Source organism: Puma concolor, chromosome C2 (genome assembly GCF_028749965.1).
Source record: "Puma concolor isolate L17-30 chromosome C2, mPumCon1.1.hap2, whole genome shotgun sequence".
NCBI classification, from domain to species: Eukaryota; Metazoa; Chordata; class Mammalia; order Carnivora; family Felidae; genus Puma; species Puma concolor.
Window position 1 is genome coordinate 83,215,589 of NC_141675.1, and position 19,199 is coordinate 83,234,787.

At 36.1% G+C, this 19,199-nt stretch overlaps 1 non-coding gene across 1 annotated transcript; it reads left to right on the forward strand.

The window, feature by feature from the left end:
- Nucleotides 1-17,038: 17,038 nt before the first annotated feature.
- On the forward strand, nt 17,039-17,145 carry LOC112850660 (U6 spliceosomal RNA). Its single transcript, XR_003222737.2, has one exon. It is a non-coding gene; the product is annotated as a U6 spliceosomal RNA (small nuclear RNA).
- The last annotated feature ends 2,054 nt before the right edge of the window (nt 17,146-19,199 follow it).

The following is a 19,199-nucleotide window of genomic DNA, read 5'->3' on the forward strand; positions in this document are numbered from 1 at the left end:
GGATTATTGAAGTTGTCTCCTATGTCATCACTTGCTTTTCATCCCTCTATAGTTTATTCTCACAGCAGCAGCCAGAGGGATCCTATTAATATAAATCATGTCACTTCCTGATTCGGAACCTTCCAGTGACTCCTGGATCCCCTATGAGTAAGAGTTAAATTCCTAGAATGGTCTGTGACCATGTTCTACAACAGAAATGTAAAGTTAGCCACAATTTTCTAGTAATTGGTTTAAAAGATAAAAAGAAACAGGCCAATAAAAATTTAAAGATATTCTGTTTGGATCAATAATCCAATATATTATCATGTCAACATATAAATCAATATAAACATTATTAATGAGATATTTTACATTTTTCAACGTTTCTTTATTTGTGGGACAGAGAGAGACAGAGCATGAACGGGGGAGGGGCAGAGAGAGAGGGAGACACAGAATCGGAAACAGGCTCCAGGCTCTGAGCCATCAGCCCAGAGAGCCCGACGCGGGGCTCGAACTCCCGGACCGCGAGATCGTGACCTGGCTGAAGTCGGACGCTTAACCGACTGCGCCACCCAGGCGCCCCGAGATATTTTACATTTTTAAAGGTCTTTTAAAACTAGTGTGTAAACAACACTCTCGATTCAGTCAAGCACTCAAGTGCTCAAAAGCCACATGTGGCCAGTGGCTACTATATTGAAATTAAAGAACTATAAAATCCAATTTGATCTACCACCTGCCCTCAACTCTGTGAACTCACCTCCTTATATTCACCCCTCACTCATTCTCTAGGAAGCACACTGGACTTTTGCGATTTGTCATTTTTTAGTGAATCTTTCCTGATAACACTCTAAAATGAAACCCAAGTCTACAGCACTCACCTTCTTATTTGCTTCATTCATTAATAATATCTATCACCTTGGAATATATCATATTTTTCTTTACTTTTTTGGTGCTTACTTTTTCTGTATTGTACCACTAGAATTTAAACTCAATTAGGGCAACAAATGTTACCTGTTTTGATCACTGCTTCTATCAACAGAAAGAGAAGAGTGCCTGGAACACAGGCAGTGCTAAATAAATATTTAGCACTTGTTAAATAAAAGGTTTGCATTCCTATCATAGTTCACTACTTAGATACTGAAGTTCTAGATAAGTATTACCTTTCCTCCAGACACTGTGGGCTACATTTCTCACTTTGAGGTTTGGCCAAAGCTAAGCAATAGACCCCAAAGCCACCATTTTGAGAACATGTATTGTTTCAGCAAAAGAATAATCATTAGAGAGGTGCCAGGGTGGCTCAGTTAAACATCCAATTCTTGGTTTTGGCTAAGGTCAGGATCTCAGGTTTGGTGAGTTCAAACCCTGCGTTGGGCTCTGCACTTACAATGTGGAGCCTGCTTGAGAATCTCTCTCTCCCTGCCTCTCTGACCCTCTGACTCATGAGCTCTGTCTCTCTCTCTCTCAAAATAAATAAATAAACTTAAAAAAAATAATACTCATTAAATAAGATTAACATACATGTTTTCAGAATCAAGTCTCTCTGGTATTGCTTTCAGCCTAGCAACATACCTCCTCATGCATTCTTTTTTTCTCCATTTTATATATTCCACTTAAATTAAAAAATACAGAACACCTGGGTGGCTTAGGTGGTTAAGAGCCTGACTCTTGATTTCAACTCAGGTTATGATATCACAGTCATGAGTTCAAGGCCCTGGTGAGTGTGGAGCCTGCTTGGGATTCTCTTTCTCCTCTCTCCCTGCCCCTCCCCTGCTCATGCACTTGTGCACTCTCTCTTTCTCTCTGTCTCTCACAATAAATAAACATTAAAAGATAAATTTAAAAATATAGCCAAGATATGGAGTCCAGAAGCTCTTGCTCTGGCAATGAGTTGATATATGAGTTATCAATTCACTAAATTTAGTGAGTTGTCCCTCACTAAAATAGTTTCAAGAGATTTTTCCAAAGGGTTTTTTTTCCTTAAAAATTGGAATGTTATCACTCAGGATAACTCTAACCATTATTCATTTATTGTCCTTTTTTTTCTGATTGTTTCTTCAATTTTTAATAAGCAACTGAGAGTAATGGCAAACTGAGAGTAAGTAAAATTTGTTACCGGCTGGTTTTCATACAGCAAGGATTGGCTGTTGCCATTTGCAACACTGATTGGCATCAGAAGTAAGCATAAAAATCAAGGAGTTATGTTTGTCAAGAAATATAGGGTTTATAAAAGTAAATTAAAAAGCATTAATGTTGAGTCATTTCCATAATACCTCTTTAAACTAGTCTAAAAGAATCCAAGTCTTTTCCTTGATTACTGAGGCAAGGTAAAAGTGCCATCTTAAGTATATTCAATGGCAGATGCTAAACTTTTGTGTGTGAGTGTGTGTGTGTGTACTTAGCATATGAAATAAGCACTGAAGGCCACTTCCAAAATGGTTTTACCTTTTTGGATTTAATTTTGCTTCTACACATTCTTATATTATTTTTATATATACTTTTTGAGCCCTTCAGCATCTGAAAAAAATCTATTTGGCTCAAACACTTAACTGGTAATTTCCATAAGGAATATTTTAGATTTAAATCTTTTTGTTCCCTCAGAACTTTTAATGCCATTGTCTACTAAGAGCTCATGAGCTCATGAGAAGACCAATGTCATTTGCTTCGCTAATTTGTAGGTATACTATTTGAATGTTGTTTCTTTGTTTTTTCTCTACAAAATTGTTTAGATCTTCTTAGTTAAGGTAAACTTGGTTTAAATTGCTTAAGTGGCTGGCATGGAATTCCTCTTCTTTATAATCTACCCTGAATAAGAATATTGACTATAAGAACTGTGGGGGTGGTGAGCACATGGGGCGGCACACTCTCCTCCTTTATAGAGGTGTGATGCCCACACATAAGAGAGCCCCCTTTCCCTCCCATTCCCAATGCCAAATAAAGGGTTTTGCCCAGCCATCCTTAGCAGATCTCTTCATCTTTTTGCAGATTATTAAAAACCAGTGTACCAAACCTTCTCCATATTTCAGTGATGCTTCTATTTCAACACAGTGAGTTTTCTTCAATGAAATGGATATGCTAAAAAAAAAAAATTATGGATATCAGATATTCCATTATCTAAGGACTTATATGAAATTCATAGTGATGTAGTATGAGAATTCTATGACTATATGATAGTATTGTTCCATAGTAAATATGACTTCTTCCACAAACAAATTTGAGCACTAGAATAAATGAGAATTCTATGACTATATGATAGTATTGTTCCATAGTAAATATGACTTCTTCCACAAACAAATTTGAGCACTAGAATAAATGTTTGTTTAAGTACATGGCTGTGTGTGGCAGGAATGAAGGAAAGAAGGAAGGGGAGAAAAGTATTGTAATACTGTTCTATAGTTGACTCCTGAGGAATGGTCTTCTAGCAGAGCCTTTTGCCTATCCCTTTGGCACATTGTATCCAATTCAAAATGTAAACAAGTGGAGCACCTGTAATCTGAAGGCCCTGTTGGTAAAATCCTGTACCACCAGGGAAATCTTAGGCCACATTACTATCCTAGTCTCAGGTTCTCAATTTTATGAGTACACCTATTGAAAGCTACAATCTGGGGCGCCTGGGTGGCGCAGTCGGTTAAGCGTCCGACTTCAGCCAGGTCACGATCTCGCGGTCCGTGAGTTTGAGCCCCGCGTCGGGCTCTGGGCTGATGGCTCAGAGCCTGGAGCCTGTTTCCGATTCTGTGTCTCCCTCTCTCTCTGCCCCTCCCCCGTTCATGCTCTGTCTCTCTCTGTCCCAAAAATAAATAAACGTTGAAAAAAAAAATTAAAAAAAAAAAAAGAAAGAAAGCTACAATCTTATCAAACAAAAATGTGGTAGTATAGTATGGTTACATAAATGCAAAAAATATGAAGATTTGTTATGTCACACACTTTCTATGATGCAATCCCAACAATTCCTTACATTCCTTTGATGATTTATGAGATACCAAGGTTTTCATCATCCATTATCTTATTTGAGCCTGAGAGGTATAAAAGGTTGATATTGTCAAATTTTTCCTACTGAGAAGGAAAAGAGATCACTATAGAAACCAAGTAATTTAGCCAAAGTTATGGAGGTAGACAATGTGACCATGAGTAAAGGAAATCTCATTTAAAGCAGTCAGGACACCCAAAGTGAGTAGCTATCCTGCACATACCATTCCTTGCAGCTTGCATAAACAGCAGGAAGAAGGAAGATAAGAATTGTTTTGACAAGGGAGGCCATTTTTCACATAGGAATTTCATTTCCGGCTTTTAAGAAAAAGAAGAAACTTTCCTCCTTAACCTAGCAGCAGCGCACTAACCACCACTTGCAGCAAATGAGAAACCACTATAACCTCCAACCCTTGTTCTTCTCCAATGAATTTTTGTTTAAAGCCACTCTTCTCAATTTCCTTCCAAAACTTTATAAAAGCTGACTTCTCTCCGTCTCTTCAGATTTGCCTATGATTTGACATAGCTTGTCCCGAATTGCATTTCCTCTGCCATTCCCAAATAAACTTATCTTGGTACTAAGATAAGTGGCTATTTTATTTTTAAGGTTGACAACAGTATGGAAGCCATAATTGCAACCCAGATCTATGAGTCCTGGTTCAACATTCTCTCTCAGCAACATAGTGAATCATAGTTCCACAAGCTCCAAAATATATACAGCAACAAGAGTGGAAATAATCCAATAAAAGACTTCCAGTTGCCCTCTCAATCCCCTCTGTGGCCATAATAACCCACAAGTCACTTTAATTTTTTTCTCTCTTCCCACTTATACACCCTTAAATTGTGTATCAGCTGCATTTTTCTCTGCCAGCTTAGAACTAAGATATTACCAGGATTTAACTGTGATATATTCAACCCAGGACTTGTACCTGAGCACCAGGAACCATGGCTTTGTCTTTCAGTAAGACAACAGGGGCCTTCTTTCATCTCACTGTACTTGTCCAAAAGCCTAGAAACTAGGGATAAGAATAAAAGGACTGACAAAATGTAATCTCTCTTCCTTTTTTCCCTCACCCCCAGCTACGGTTTTCTGATTCGTTTCAACCTCTTTGTGGCACATAAAGGTATAGAAATTTCAAGAAGACACACAGTAGTAGTAGTAGAGCAGCAGGCACTTTTAAGCCTCATGATTTGTGTTGGCTTGGCATTTCCCAAAGGCGTTTCTTTGGGGATCAAATTACTTACAAAGCCTGTGTGCTCCACAGGGAAATCAGATGAGTGAGCAGAGCAAAGCCGTTTCAAAGGCTCATGTATCACTTTGGGAAAATCAAAGTTTCTCGTGAAACTCTAAATCTGGAGCTTAGCCCTTTGACAAGTCATTTCAAACCCTACATTATAATCCCTGACCCCTTTGGAATTACAGTTGGTTTAAATGTTTCTGGATAAGTAAAATGTTGTCCTACAATGAGGAAAAAGCAAATTGCCATTTGAAAAACCAGTCTTTGGCAATCATGTTGGAACTTCAGGAACATTGTTTTCTTTTTCATCATTACTGTGTGTCAAACGTAATCACAAAGTCACAGTTCTCAATGGCAGAAAGTATATCTTTGATATATATTCAACCACAAATACTTTTTTGAGCTCTAATTCACTGACCTCAGCCTTGGGCCACTTCATCTTTCAAGAAAGCCTACCAGAAAAAAAAATAAGAAGAAAAAGCAAGAGTCAGTGATAACTAAATTGTATTTTCAAGAGCTATTCCAATTCTTAAATTATACATTTTTTTTGTGAAGTAAAAAAAGTTATGGGGTCATATATGGTATTGAGAGGAAAGAAGGTCTCTGCTTTAAGACAAATTACTTACGTTCAAATTCTTCATCAAATATTTATGTGATCTGTAGTGGATCAAAACACAGCTCTGTTTTCTATTTTCCTCATCTGAAAAGTTGTATTTTAAACAAACTTGATTCTGACCTAAAATACTGGAAATGTTCCTGTGTGAACCAAATAAGACAATAGATGTGAAGGCTTTTCAATATTATAAAAAGCTTTTTGAATATCTGGAATTTTTACTTGTTAGTTGAGGGCCCAAGGCCGTGAAGAATTAGAACTTCATCCCCTGGAGAAGGAGGAGGAAGGAGTAATGGAATGTTATTCAGGCTGGCGACATAAGCCAGGGTGCCCAAAGTTAGTAAAAATATGGTTTTGTGGGAGAAATGCTGATTGGTCCCACAAAATGAGAATATACTGTCGAGTATGATAAAGTGGCAGACAAAATGACAGGTTGGTGTCAGATCATGGAGGAACTCGAGTGTTGTGGCAGTTTTAGCCAGCCCCAAGCTTTTATATTGTTAAGCCTCAAAGTCACTTTCCAGGGTGTGAAATGCTTCTTGTTTGCAGTGGGCCCAGGAAATCAGACTGCTCTCAGGACATCCATCAGCACAGCTCATTGTAGTCCATTCTGGCTGAGTGCATTTGCATCCCCTAAACTTGCCTATATTAAAGAGAGCCAACAGATAAACTGTAGTATAATCTTAAGCAGACACAAAGATTATGCTTCTTCTTCTTTTTCTTTTTTTTTTAATGAAGAAGTTTGTAAAAACTTTACCTACTGAATTAAAATTTGAATTTGACCATACTGGAAATAGTGTAAATTATAAATTAACACTGTCAAAACTTAGCTGTCCAAATAACTGCTAAATTATTAAAAGTTAGTATGGACATTGAGTTTTGTATATCGAGCTAGGATAGCTCCCCATAAGGGTAAAATGTTATATCTGGAAATTAAAATGAATGTTAATATTTAAGAAATATTATTATATTTGAAAAAAGAGAAAATATTTCTTGCAAATAAAATACCTGAAGTTTGAAATATCCTGTTCTAGGTTAGCATTGTTGGCAAATATATGTAATTCACAGGGTAAGATTATATCAATGACCAAAAGCCCTATGAAACATTTTAAATTATAAAGACAAACTATTAACTTTTTAGGTAAAAAGGGTTATTTGGTGGATTAGGATTTAATCCAAATTATTTTTGGATTACTTTATATATTTTTGGATTATTTATATGTTACTTCAATATCACATTAGTACCAAAATCGTTGTCCTTTTATTACAGAGTATTTGATATCATGGTATCATATTAAAATTACATATGTTCCTTTGTGAGTTCTAGGTTAATATTAAGAAGATAATCCTGCAAATGCAAATACCTTAACAAAATCCTACAAATTTTTAACAAAAATATCCTGCAAATATTTTAACAAATATTTAACAAAATGAATTCTTAATTCTCACACCAAATGCAAAATGGGCGTAAAATTACACAAATATTAAATAATAAATGTTCGGGAAATAATTGTAAAATAATTAAAACCCATCAAGATGAAGCATCACATTAAAAGATAATTTATACTTATTGTTTGTAACATATTATACTGATAATTTGAATTAGGTAATTTTGACACATAATAAATATTATAGTTTAATATTATTTTAAATTTTCTACATTTTCTTGCTTTTAATCCACATTTAATCCCTTTGAATGAACTACCAACAAGTCTAGAATTTAAATGTAAAAATATTGACAAGCACCTTGTTAGACAGTTTTTAGTAAGAGGTTCTGCCAAGATAAGCTGTGACCATTATTGGAAAATATTCTGTACTCGTAAGGATCAGCTAGCCCAAGATGTGGTGACAAAAAACTGAAATATTCACTTAACACAGAAACATTTATTTCTCACTGATTCAAAGTCCTCTGAATATCAAGTTTCTTTAAAGGGCAGCTCCCTTCTAAAAGTGACTCAAGACCCAAACCTACTTACTTCTCATCACTGCCCATTAGTCAGATGTAGTAATATGACCCCACCAAAACAAAAGAGCTGGGAATTTTTTTCTGCCCAATGCAGAGAACACAAGACACTGAAAGTGTCTAACACACCTCCCAACATATACTCTTCCCTCTTGTTATGCCCTCTTTGGTAATTTCTGTTTCCTTATTGCTACCCCAAACAATCCTCTCTTACTACAAGATAATATCTCAGGTTTTGGCTTCTTCATTGTCCTGAATGCCAATATGAGAAAAGAATATCTCATAACTAAATTCCTCTACAAATAAATGCTGACACGTGATCTGATCTGTGACTATGATTAGTAATATTAACACTGACAGCTAGTTTTTTCTGTTTATTGAGCATAAACCAAATGCCCAGATTTCTGCTATAGACTCTCGTTTAATCTGTTACCCATGACATAGATACTATTATCCTTATTTTGATGCAGAGATAAGTAAAGCCACCAATATCACATAACCAATATATGGCCAAACTGTGATGTAATGTTGGATCTATTTGACAACAAAGGCTGTGATCTTCCTACTGCACTACACTTCCCATCCTTGTCCACACCTCTCATGCCCTCCCTTCATCTATCAAATGAGTATAAAGTGTAAATTCTCTTATAAATGTGGCCAAAAAAAATTGAATTCAACCAAGTCATCAAAAACCAAGGAACAAGAGAAAACTTAAGGATGTAGGGCTACAAAAAGAGTTCTTAGACTTGACACAAATACTGTAGTCTATAAAAGGAAAAGGTAGTAGGTTAGTCCTATTAGAAAACAAAGCAAAATGAAACTAAAAGCTATTGCATGTGACAGACTGTGGAGAGCATAAAAAAGAAAGTCTATGGACTGAACAGTCAGTATTATCCTCATCTTCACGAGGTATAGTCCATGTTGTTGAGCTTATATTTAACTTATTTTCCTGACTGTGAGTCCTTCGAGCAAACACTATATATTGTGTGTATATGTATGTATGTGTGTGTATATATATATATATATATATATATATATATATATTTGTGTGTGTGTGTGTGTGTGTGTACAATAGGCTTATAACTCACCATTTTATAATAATAAGAAGAAGAATTATAAATCCTATTAGAAACTGGGCAAAAGACATGAACATACATGGCACCAAAGAGGCTATATTTCACATGGTAAATGTCATATCAGTTCATGAAAAAAATGTTCAACATTTCGCTACACAGCTACCAGAATGGCTAAAATAAAAATGGTGACAACATTAAATGCTGGTGAGGATATGGAAAAGCCGAATCACTTGTACATTGCTAATGGGAATAGGAAATTGGACAGCCACTCTAGAAAAGTCTGGCAGTTCATTTTTTTTAAAAAGTAAATATACTACTTATACCTATGAAACAACTCAATACTTACATCCTTGAGCATTTATCCCAGAAACATGAAAGCATAAGTTCATACAGAAACATACGAAACACAGGTTCATAGAAACTTTATTTGAAATGTCCAAAACATGGAAAGCACACAGGTGTCCTTCAATGGATGAATGGTTAAACAAATCATGGTATATTCAATGTTATGGTCAGAGGTATAGATCTACTGATTCACTGCAATGGCTAATGTTTTGAATCAGCGGCAAGGCACATGGAAGAAATAAGATTGGAAGATTGTTGACAAAGACTGGAAAAGAGGTATAATCCAGAGGTCAGAATGTGAATACTCACTAAAAATGACCCTTTTGGACTAGAGTTACAGAAATGTAGTAACAGTGTTGTGGTTGCAGTCAGTCATACTCCCCATTTACTCTACTGTTTGCTCAAAGGACTCACAACATGAGTATAGAGTCAGGGAAAGCAGTTAAATACATGCCCAACAACATGGACCTCACCTCATGAAGGTGAAGATAATACTGACTGTCCAATCTGCCAGAATCAGAGAAACGTGTTAAACTCAAAAGGGGGCCAATAGCTAGGGGAACTAGCAAGATGTCTTGTGTGAAGTTGAATATGTTGGACCAGTTCCATCATGAAAGGGGCAATGAGTTGGCCTCACTGGAATAGATACTGCCATTTTCCCTGCCTGCCCACTGTTTCTCTGACAACAGCACTATGGACTTAATGAATTCACTATTGTAAGAACACCCACAACATTGCTTCCAAACACACCTTACATCAGAAGTAATACAATAGGCTTATGTTCATGGTAATGGCTAACCAACCGTACAGAAACATCTGGCATCTGGTATATGGATTTGCCAACTGAAGACACAGTTAAAGCACCAGCTAGAAAACATTACCATCCAAAGTTAAAGTGCTTTCTTTCAGAATGTGATCCACTCACTGAGCTAATGACTATTTATTCTGGCTGTATCTCTCATGACCACAATATATGGGTACCAAAATTAATGGTTGGAAATGGAGGTGGTATTTATTGTTTTCTTCCTTGACTTTGGACTTTGCTAGCTTAAAGATCTTAATACATAAGAAAAAAATTTTATTAGGGTCACTTAATTATGAGTTGACATGAATACTGACTATTTCCCACTTTACTTATCACTGAATACAAAGGCAAAAAGTAAGAAAGATAGAAAGAAAGAAAGAAAGAAAGAAAGAAAGAAAGAAAGAAAGAAAGAAGAAAAGAAGAGGAGGAAGAAGGGAGGGAGAGAGGGAGTGAGGAAGCAAGAAGAGGAGGAGGAGAGGAAGGAGAGGAAACAGGAAGGAGAAAAAGGAGAAGAGGAGAAGAAGACAAAGAAGACTGCTATTAAAGCAACTGATCCTGATTATCAAAGGGGTAAGGTTGGTGTTAACATTTTTCAGCCAGTAAGGAATTTGTCTGAAACACAAAAAATCCTCTGGAACACAGAGGAGCCCTTTATTCCTTCTATGTTCAGTGATAAAAAATTATAACAACCTTAAACAAACAGGATCCATGGGTTCAAACACTCAAAATAAAGGTTTAAGAAACCTCCCTAGGTCCCCTACCAGGTAAAGATAAAATCCTGACTGAGAGCAAAGGGACAAGGAATGGTACTGTAGAAAGGAAGTCATCCATGAATAAGCACAACATTGTGACCAGTGACAGAAAAGATGACTAGAAACTAATCAAACTAGTTTCCTGTGTTACATATATATTCATGACTAATGCCATTGTCTTTCCATGTGCTATTATAGTAACTTGCATTAGATATTTTAACAGATAACCGATAAATTAATTATGGATTAGCTCAATGAATTCACACAATAAAGATCTGTTCTTTACTTGTGTGGTCAGATACTTATGTTCTTTGTCAAGTTTTGGATTTCTTCCATCCAGAGACTCAAGAACCCAAGCAGCTTCCATCTTGAGGCTCTACCATTCAGTGACTTCACATTTCCAATGCCCTCATCTAATGCAGAGATGGGTAAAAGGCATGAAAAATTGGAATACTGTGCACCTCACACTGAAATCGTTCAGCCTTCATGGATAATCACACGTGAATACATCAGATTTGCTGAGAAATGTGGAAGCAAAGGTATTTGTTTCTCTTCAGATGGCTTTCTTAGAGTCCTGAGCATGCTCAGCTATAAGTATCAAGTGGTAGAAATGGTGTATTACTATAACACTTCCTTGGTGTTAGTCCTGATATGGGTTTCCTGGGCACGTGATTGTTAGATATGTAGCATTTCTGCTAAATTCTTGGTCCACACAAGTTTTCTTGGGCTACCTAATAGTCTTCCTGCTAAAACTAGTAAGAGTGACTTCTGCTGTTTGCATTAAGAACTCTGAATGATTCAGGTCTCAAATGATGAACTATCATACATACTGGTGATTTAGGAAAGGAGGTATTATTGAGAAGTAGAATTTTCTTTGAATTTTTGAAATCATGTTCAAATTTGGTGAAACTTAAATTCTAGTTATTAGAACCAATAAAAAGAGGGATGGGGCAAAAGACCACTCTCTTCTCAAGCAGAAATAATTTGAGAGGGACAGTGTCCCTTTTTTATGGATGCCAGATATGTTCTTTTCAGTGTTTTCATTAATAACCTCTGACAATCACTCCCTCTATTTATCTTCTAGTTTTCAAACTGTTTTTCTCTGCACACAGATTGCTGTAAAATCAATTTTATTTTTATCTCAACTAGATTTCATAATAAATAAATAGAATGAATGAATAATAGATAGATAGATAGATAGATAGATAGATAGATAGATAGAATATCACATGTGCCATGAGTCCAAGCTTTCTATTTTGCTTTAATTCATATAATGATAGAGCTGGGAAGAATGTTAGGAATGACTAGTTCTATTTCCTGAAATTATAGATACTGAGACCTAAAGAGAGAAAATGTTAATTGTCTATGGTCAGTAATGTTTGGTAAAGCTTAGCTCAGAACCCCAACCCCTTGGTATCCAACTCAATGACTTTTCAGTGTCCCTCTTATCTGAGGTCCTTATAATGATAGTCACTGCTCTCTAATTTCCAATTATATATCTCATTATAATCCATAGCCTCTCAAAGGCACAGAACCTAAGATTCAAATTAATGCCAAGTTAAATACTTCTGTGTTAAAAAGGTGTTCTATCAAATAATCATTAAAATATAACTCAAAAGTTTTCTCTGGTTTGAGCTCAGGTTGTGATTTTTCTGCATTCTCAATTTCCCTTGCTCCATTAACTCCTATCTTCAAATACCATTTTCTTTGCATTCTCATTGTCTTAGTTAAATGTATGTGTCAATATGAAGTAAGCTTTCCCACTAAATCAATCAGTCTCTATAATATGTTTTTAGAACATGGTTAATATATTCTCATGAATGACTTTTCTTATACTTGGTGACAGACATCAGAGTCAATCATGCATAGCTAACTTCAGAGATAATTAATAAGTTGCATGCCCAGATATACCAATATTCCTTTCCACAGAAAATTGCTGTTTTCATGAAAACTATTTATTAATATGCTTTTTCTTAGAACGTGAATTCTTGCCCTGGTCTCTTGCATTGGTAATTGAGTGATACAACAAACCATATTTTAATACAAAAAAAAGTAATAGAGGTAATGGATCTAACCACATTTTCATGCAGTTAGAGACCATTGGAATCACCAAAATCAAATTGAAAGATATATCAATAATTAACAAAGACCAGTTCTTTTTTCTGGAGAGTCATTGGCCTATACCCAGTCCCACTCTATTCTCTTTGTTTCCAATTTTTTTTTTGTTTTTATTCACAAAACACTTTGTTCAAGTAAAAATATACTTCAAACTCCAGTATGTAAATGAAGTAAAAGTAGAGTTACTCTGGATGAAGTGCATGCCTGACTAAAATCTCCTCAATTCCCATGCTGGACTTTGATGTTCAATGATGTTCAGAGGAACACAGAAGACTCCTAGGAGCACAGTTTGAGGGTACAAGACGCTTGAGACTGAAATGTTTTTTTATAGATAATCTCATCTAGACAAAAAAAAAATCCTTCATTCTGCTTGAACCAGAGCAAAAAAAGGCAAGAAAGCAGCCAATGACATATAAACTCATCATCACCAGTGAGGGTAGCACTACCTTTAAGTACCCTCTCTGACATTAAAGACATTCTTGACCACAAGCTCCAGACTAATTCAGTTTTATTCATGTAGCTGCATAAACCATTTGGATATGTGCCCTAGCATATTGGTACTTATATTCAAACATTAGCAATTTAGGATTTTACCCCATCCTTCTTGTGTTAAGTATTTACTGAGAGGCTGAGTGAAACTTTAGAGAAACATGATACTCACAAACTGAGATTTAATGGGTTTTAGATTCCAACTATATTGCTGCAAAAAAATGTATTTGTTGTGCATTGGATGGTAAATGTTAAATACCAGAAAGAAATAATCACTGAAACTTCTAAAAACAGATATTTTCATAGTCCTTGGTCATACATATGACTATTCATTGTATTATGTTTTAAAAGTTGTTACCAGCTGCTCATTTTTAAAAATTTTAATTCCAGTATAGTTAACATACAGTATTATATTAGTTTCAGGTATACAACATAGTGATTCAACACTTCCATACATCACCCTGTACTCAACACAAGTGCACTTCTAAATCCCCATCACCTGTTTCACCAACTGCTCCCCCCACTCCACTATGGTAATCATCAGTTTGTTCTTTATAGCTAAGAGTCTGTTGTTGTTTTTTTGTTTGTTTGTTTGTTTTGTATGTCTCTCTTTTTTTCCCTTTTTTTTTTGTTCTTGTTCCTTAAAATCCCACAAATGAGTGAAATAGTATGGTATTTATCTTTTTCTGACTTATTTCACTTAGCAATTCTACTCTCTAGCTCCATCCATGTTGTTGCAAATGGCAAGATTTAATTCTGTTTTATGGCTGAATAATATTCCAGTGTGTGTATGTGTGTGTGTGTGTGTGTGTCCCACATTTTTCTTTGTCCATTCATCTATCAGTGGACACTCGAGCTCCTTCCATAATTGGCTATTATAAATAATACTGCAATAAACATAGGGGGCATGTATCCTTTTGAACAAGCTGCTCATTTGACTAAGGTTTTTGGTCACTTTAGTCATGCAAGTTAAGTCCTTGTAACTCTTCAGGTAACCATTGATGGAATGTCTTGGTAAACTGGTTGTTTGGATTCCAGTTGCTACAGCTACATAGAAACTCAAAGTGTCCTTTGCTTCTGCATAGTTCATTGCCTTTCCTCTCATGTGGTGCACTTCACTCTTCACTTCAGATTATTTCGGTCTAGATTTGGCTAAAATCCAGACTTAGGTGAAAGCAGTGTAAGGAGCTTTGGATCAGTACTAATGAGAATGACCCCTCAAGCCTACTTGATGGAAGGTTGATATGTACCAACTCTAGCCAAAGAGCCTCTTCTTAATTTAAGAGTACTGACTTGATAATGAGACTCTTAATTCATTTTCTTGTGCCTGGGTCCCTTAGATAAGGTATCTTTTTTTCCCAGATACCAGCTTGGGTTTTGGACCCTATATCTAGCTGTAAAATTATGTCAAGTACTAGCAATGTTCCCTATATTAAAGGGCTAGAGAAACCTGTGGAAGAAAATCTTTAGCATCAAAGCAAAGGAAATAATGAAAATGATGTTTTGGCGGAGAACTTAAACAAAAATCTAGTCTTCCATTCAACAAAGTCATCCTGTAAGTATCAAATACTTATTATATGTCAGGCATTGTTTTAGGCACTGGAGATGCAATAATGACAAAAAAAATTAAATCTCTGTTTTCATAAAATTTACATTCAAATGGGTAGACAAACCATAAATAGAATAGATATAAAGAATCAATGATATAGAGGATAATACCAATTAATATCATGAGAAAAATAATGAAGAGTAAAAGGATAGGGAGTGACATCTGCTCTTTTAATACAAAGATATTTCTGAGGAAATAGCTTTTGAACAGAAATGTGATTAATGCAAATGTATCTCTTCTTTTAACTAAGCTCTAGAAACACAGGGCTCAATATGGGGACAAATGCAGCCAAACCATGCCCCAACAACTGCTCAAGATGTGTCCAGGTGGTCTGCTCCCTTGAAATATAAAAAATATCTACTGAGAAGAGAACTTAAGACACTTTGGCTTTAGCAAGATAGGAATTCCCTGAATCTAGGACACCTACTTTTTAGACCAGCAGTACTTTTCTAGACAGTGTCCATACTTTTTTCCAGGAGTTGATGATTAGGTCAAATATATTAGAGGCTAGAGAACATGGATTATTGTTCACAAGAAGGCTAAGACAAGTAGAAGAAAGTTTCCAGGCTCAGACACTATTGAAGGAGACCTCTTCCTCTAGCAGCCTCAACACCATTGCCTGCTGGCTCCCCAGAGTTTTATATACTAATTGCAGTTATCTCAGAGGCTCTCTGATTTCTTTGTTGCTATGTAGCAACAAATGAATGTAGCCCAACAACATGTTTATGAATGGTGCTAAGCAAATATCTGTTGAAAGGATGAATAAATATGAAAGGACACCAACTTCTGGGATTTGCTTCTACCAGTTTAAAGCACTAAATCTGTGCGTTTCACAACAGTTGGCAATCTTACCAATTGTAGTCACCAATGATTCCTTGTACAAAATAATATGTTCAATACATTTTATTAGGTGAATGACACTCTCCTAGGCCTTTCTGTTCTTTGTCCCTCAGTTAGTTCTCCTTTGCCAACCCTCTAAAAACAGTCTCTTAATTGATCAAAACATTTCAGCTAAGCATTCTCCTAACAACCAAACCTGAGCATGTTGACAAATGGGTTTATAACTTTCTTCTAATCCATCATTTGTTTCAAATTTCTATATTACATAAAAATTCCCATCATTTCTAGACTCACAAACCTGTAATCTTTGGTTTCTTTGTCTCTTTCACCTCTTATATCAAATTGAACATAATGTTTTGACAAGTCTTCTGCAAATATATTATGCAAAAGTATTAATTATGTACTTGTGACCTGCAAGGCACTGTAAGAAGCACTGATATAAAAACTACCTTTAGGGGTGCCTGGGTAGCTCAGTTCGTTAAGCACCTGACTGTACATCAGCTCAAGTCATGATCTCACGGTTTGTGAAATCTAATTCCACGTAGGGTTCTGTGCTGACATTGTGGAATCTGATTGGGATTCTCTCTCTCCCTCACTCTCTGCCCTTCCCCCACTCTTTCTCTTCCTTTCTCTCACAGTAAATAAACATTTTTAAAAAAATAAGTAAAAACTACCTCCAATATCAAAGGGCTTACAATTTCACAAGGAGAAAGTTATAAACAGACAAATCATTAATAAGTGATAGAATAAAGAGATTTACATACAATCATGAAAACACAATGTGTTCACACAAAGTAAACTATTCTATTATAGAAGGTCAAATGAGGCTATCCCTATTTTCATTTTTACAAAAATATATTATGGAGAAAGACTTTAGCAAATGTAGGTGAGGATGAAAATGTAATTTGTTGCTTAAGTAGCATGTGACTACAATGTAGGCAGTGGGGACTGAAGTTACTATACAATATGCAGGCAAGGGGCAAATGGTGTCTGGGTGGCTCAGTCCATTAAGCATCCAACTCTTGAGTTTGGCTCAGGTCATGATCTCAGGGTCATGAGATCAATCCCTGCATCAGTCTCTGTGCTGACAGCATGGAGCTTGCCTGGGATTCTCTCTCTCTCTCTCTCTCTCTCTCTCACTCTCACTCTCTCACTGCCCCTCTCCCGCTTGTGTGCACATACACCTGTGCACACCATCTCTCTCTCTCTCTCAAAAAAAATAAACTTTTTTTAAAAAAGGAAAAAACAGTGCTCGCTTCGGCAGCACATATACTAAAATTGGAATGATACAGAGAAGATTAGCATGGTCCCTGCGCAAGGATGACACGCAAATTCGTGAAGTGTTCCATATTAAAAAAAAAAAAAAAAAAAGAAAGGAAAAAATAGGCAGGCAAGAGAGTGATACATTTCAGTCATACTAAACAAGATTAATCCATAAAATCCATCAATGTTTATAATACACATAGGAGAGAAAAGTGATGTTATAGAAATTCACCCTGTCATACTCAGAAACGATCTGGATTTGGAAAGGAAATCAATGATTTGGTGACATACAAAGTGCTTTCATGATATTATCTCATTTTGGTCCTCACAAAAACTTCCTGAGATAGAAAAGACATAGCTTCCTTTTATTAAAGAGTAAACTGAGTCTAAGCGATGTAAATAATTTGTTCAGGGTCATAACATAATCCAGTGGCAGAGTAGGAGCTTTGACCTGTCTATCCTGAGTTTCAGATCTCTTTCTTTAAAAGCACAGGAAGATGGTAACTGAATTTATCAGAATGAAGCCTTTTCATTTCCACAATCCAAGAAGAAAAGAAGGAGCGAGTCTTGGCTCTGAGTGCCTTATCCTAAATAGGTGTATTGCCTTCCATGATCTATTTATTCAATCCATGTCAGAAGATATGAGCGGTGCCAATTTTTTTATGTTTATTCATTTATTTTGAGAGAGAGAGAGAGAGAGAGAGTGAGAGAGCACCACAGCGAGTGAAAGTGGGGCAGAGAGAGGAGACAGAATCCCAGGTCGACCCGCAGAGCCCCATGCACGGCTCGAACTCACAAACCGCAAGATCAAGACCTGAGCCAAAATCCAGAGTGGGAGACTTAAGTGACTGAGCCATCCAGGTGTCCTAGGCTATGCCAGTTATCAAAATATTTTTCTGCTCCAAACCCACCCTTGTGTCCTCTGGGAAGCTGGTCCTGAGACCAGTTTTTGCTTTGGTGGCTTTTCCCTAACAGATTCTGTGAATAGAGGGAGCTTGAGAAAGGCTGCAGGGTTGGAAGAGGAAGCCAGAATTTGCTCCTGGCTTTTCGTTGTCCTGAGGGATCTCTGTCAGTTTGTGGTTCCTGTGAGTAGCACTTCAGCAAATCTTTGTCCCCATGATGGCTCCCCGTGTTTCTATAGCAGCAGGGTCCCCTTCTCAGAGGTCTGAGTACCAGACCCAGGATGCCTCTCTCTCCTGAGCTCAGAGACACCAAAGACACCATGTGCAGAAGAGCGGAGCTTCTCCCTCTGCTGGCAGCTTCCAGCAGTTGCCATCTCTCCTACACCTTAGAGTTTTCTTTTACTCTTTCAATAGTGGGCAATTTTATACCCACTTAAAATTACTATATGAAATATTTTCTGTGAAATCACTGATATGGGTTCTGTCTCTGTCTGGACCCTAATACATCAGGTTTCCAAGACTTCCCTACTAATCAAATATCTAAAGAGGACTTCAATTGCCTCTTTCTAACATCTCTAAAAATCAAACATCCTCCCAAATTTACACAATAGTTCTTATTCTTGTTTTATATACAATACCCCTTATCCTCCAAGAAAATATATTCCTCTGGCTTCTATATGTATTACTTTAGAATGCCCTCTTTATGCCTTCTTCCTTAAGCCACCATTATCTATCAATCTATCAATCTTTCCTTTTTTTTCTTCTCCCTTTCATCTATCTGTTTATTTATCCTGGTTTACGGTTTCTACTCATTCTAATCATTTCTGTTTTGTAAAGATAATATTTTATATTGCTATAAATATATAATATAAATCATATTTTATGTTATGTAAATCATAATCTACTTCTATAACAAAACAATGCAATATAGGGTATGGTATTCTACTTTCAAAAGAAGAACATTTTCACCCTAATGATTTCTAAAAGAGTGACACATTGAAAACAACCTAAATATCTAACATTAGGAAAGTGTTGCAATTAAATACCTTTTCCATGAAATGGAATATTATGTATGTAATAAAAATGTTACTTACAAAGAATTCTAGTGATATGGAAAAATTATTATGACAATATTATGTGAGTAAATATACAACATGTAACTATGACATGATCCTCAACTACATAAAAATTCATAGAATAAAAACTGGAAAAAAAAGTTAAAATATCAACAGTGATCACCTCTG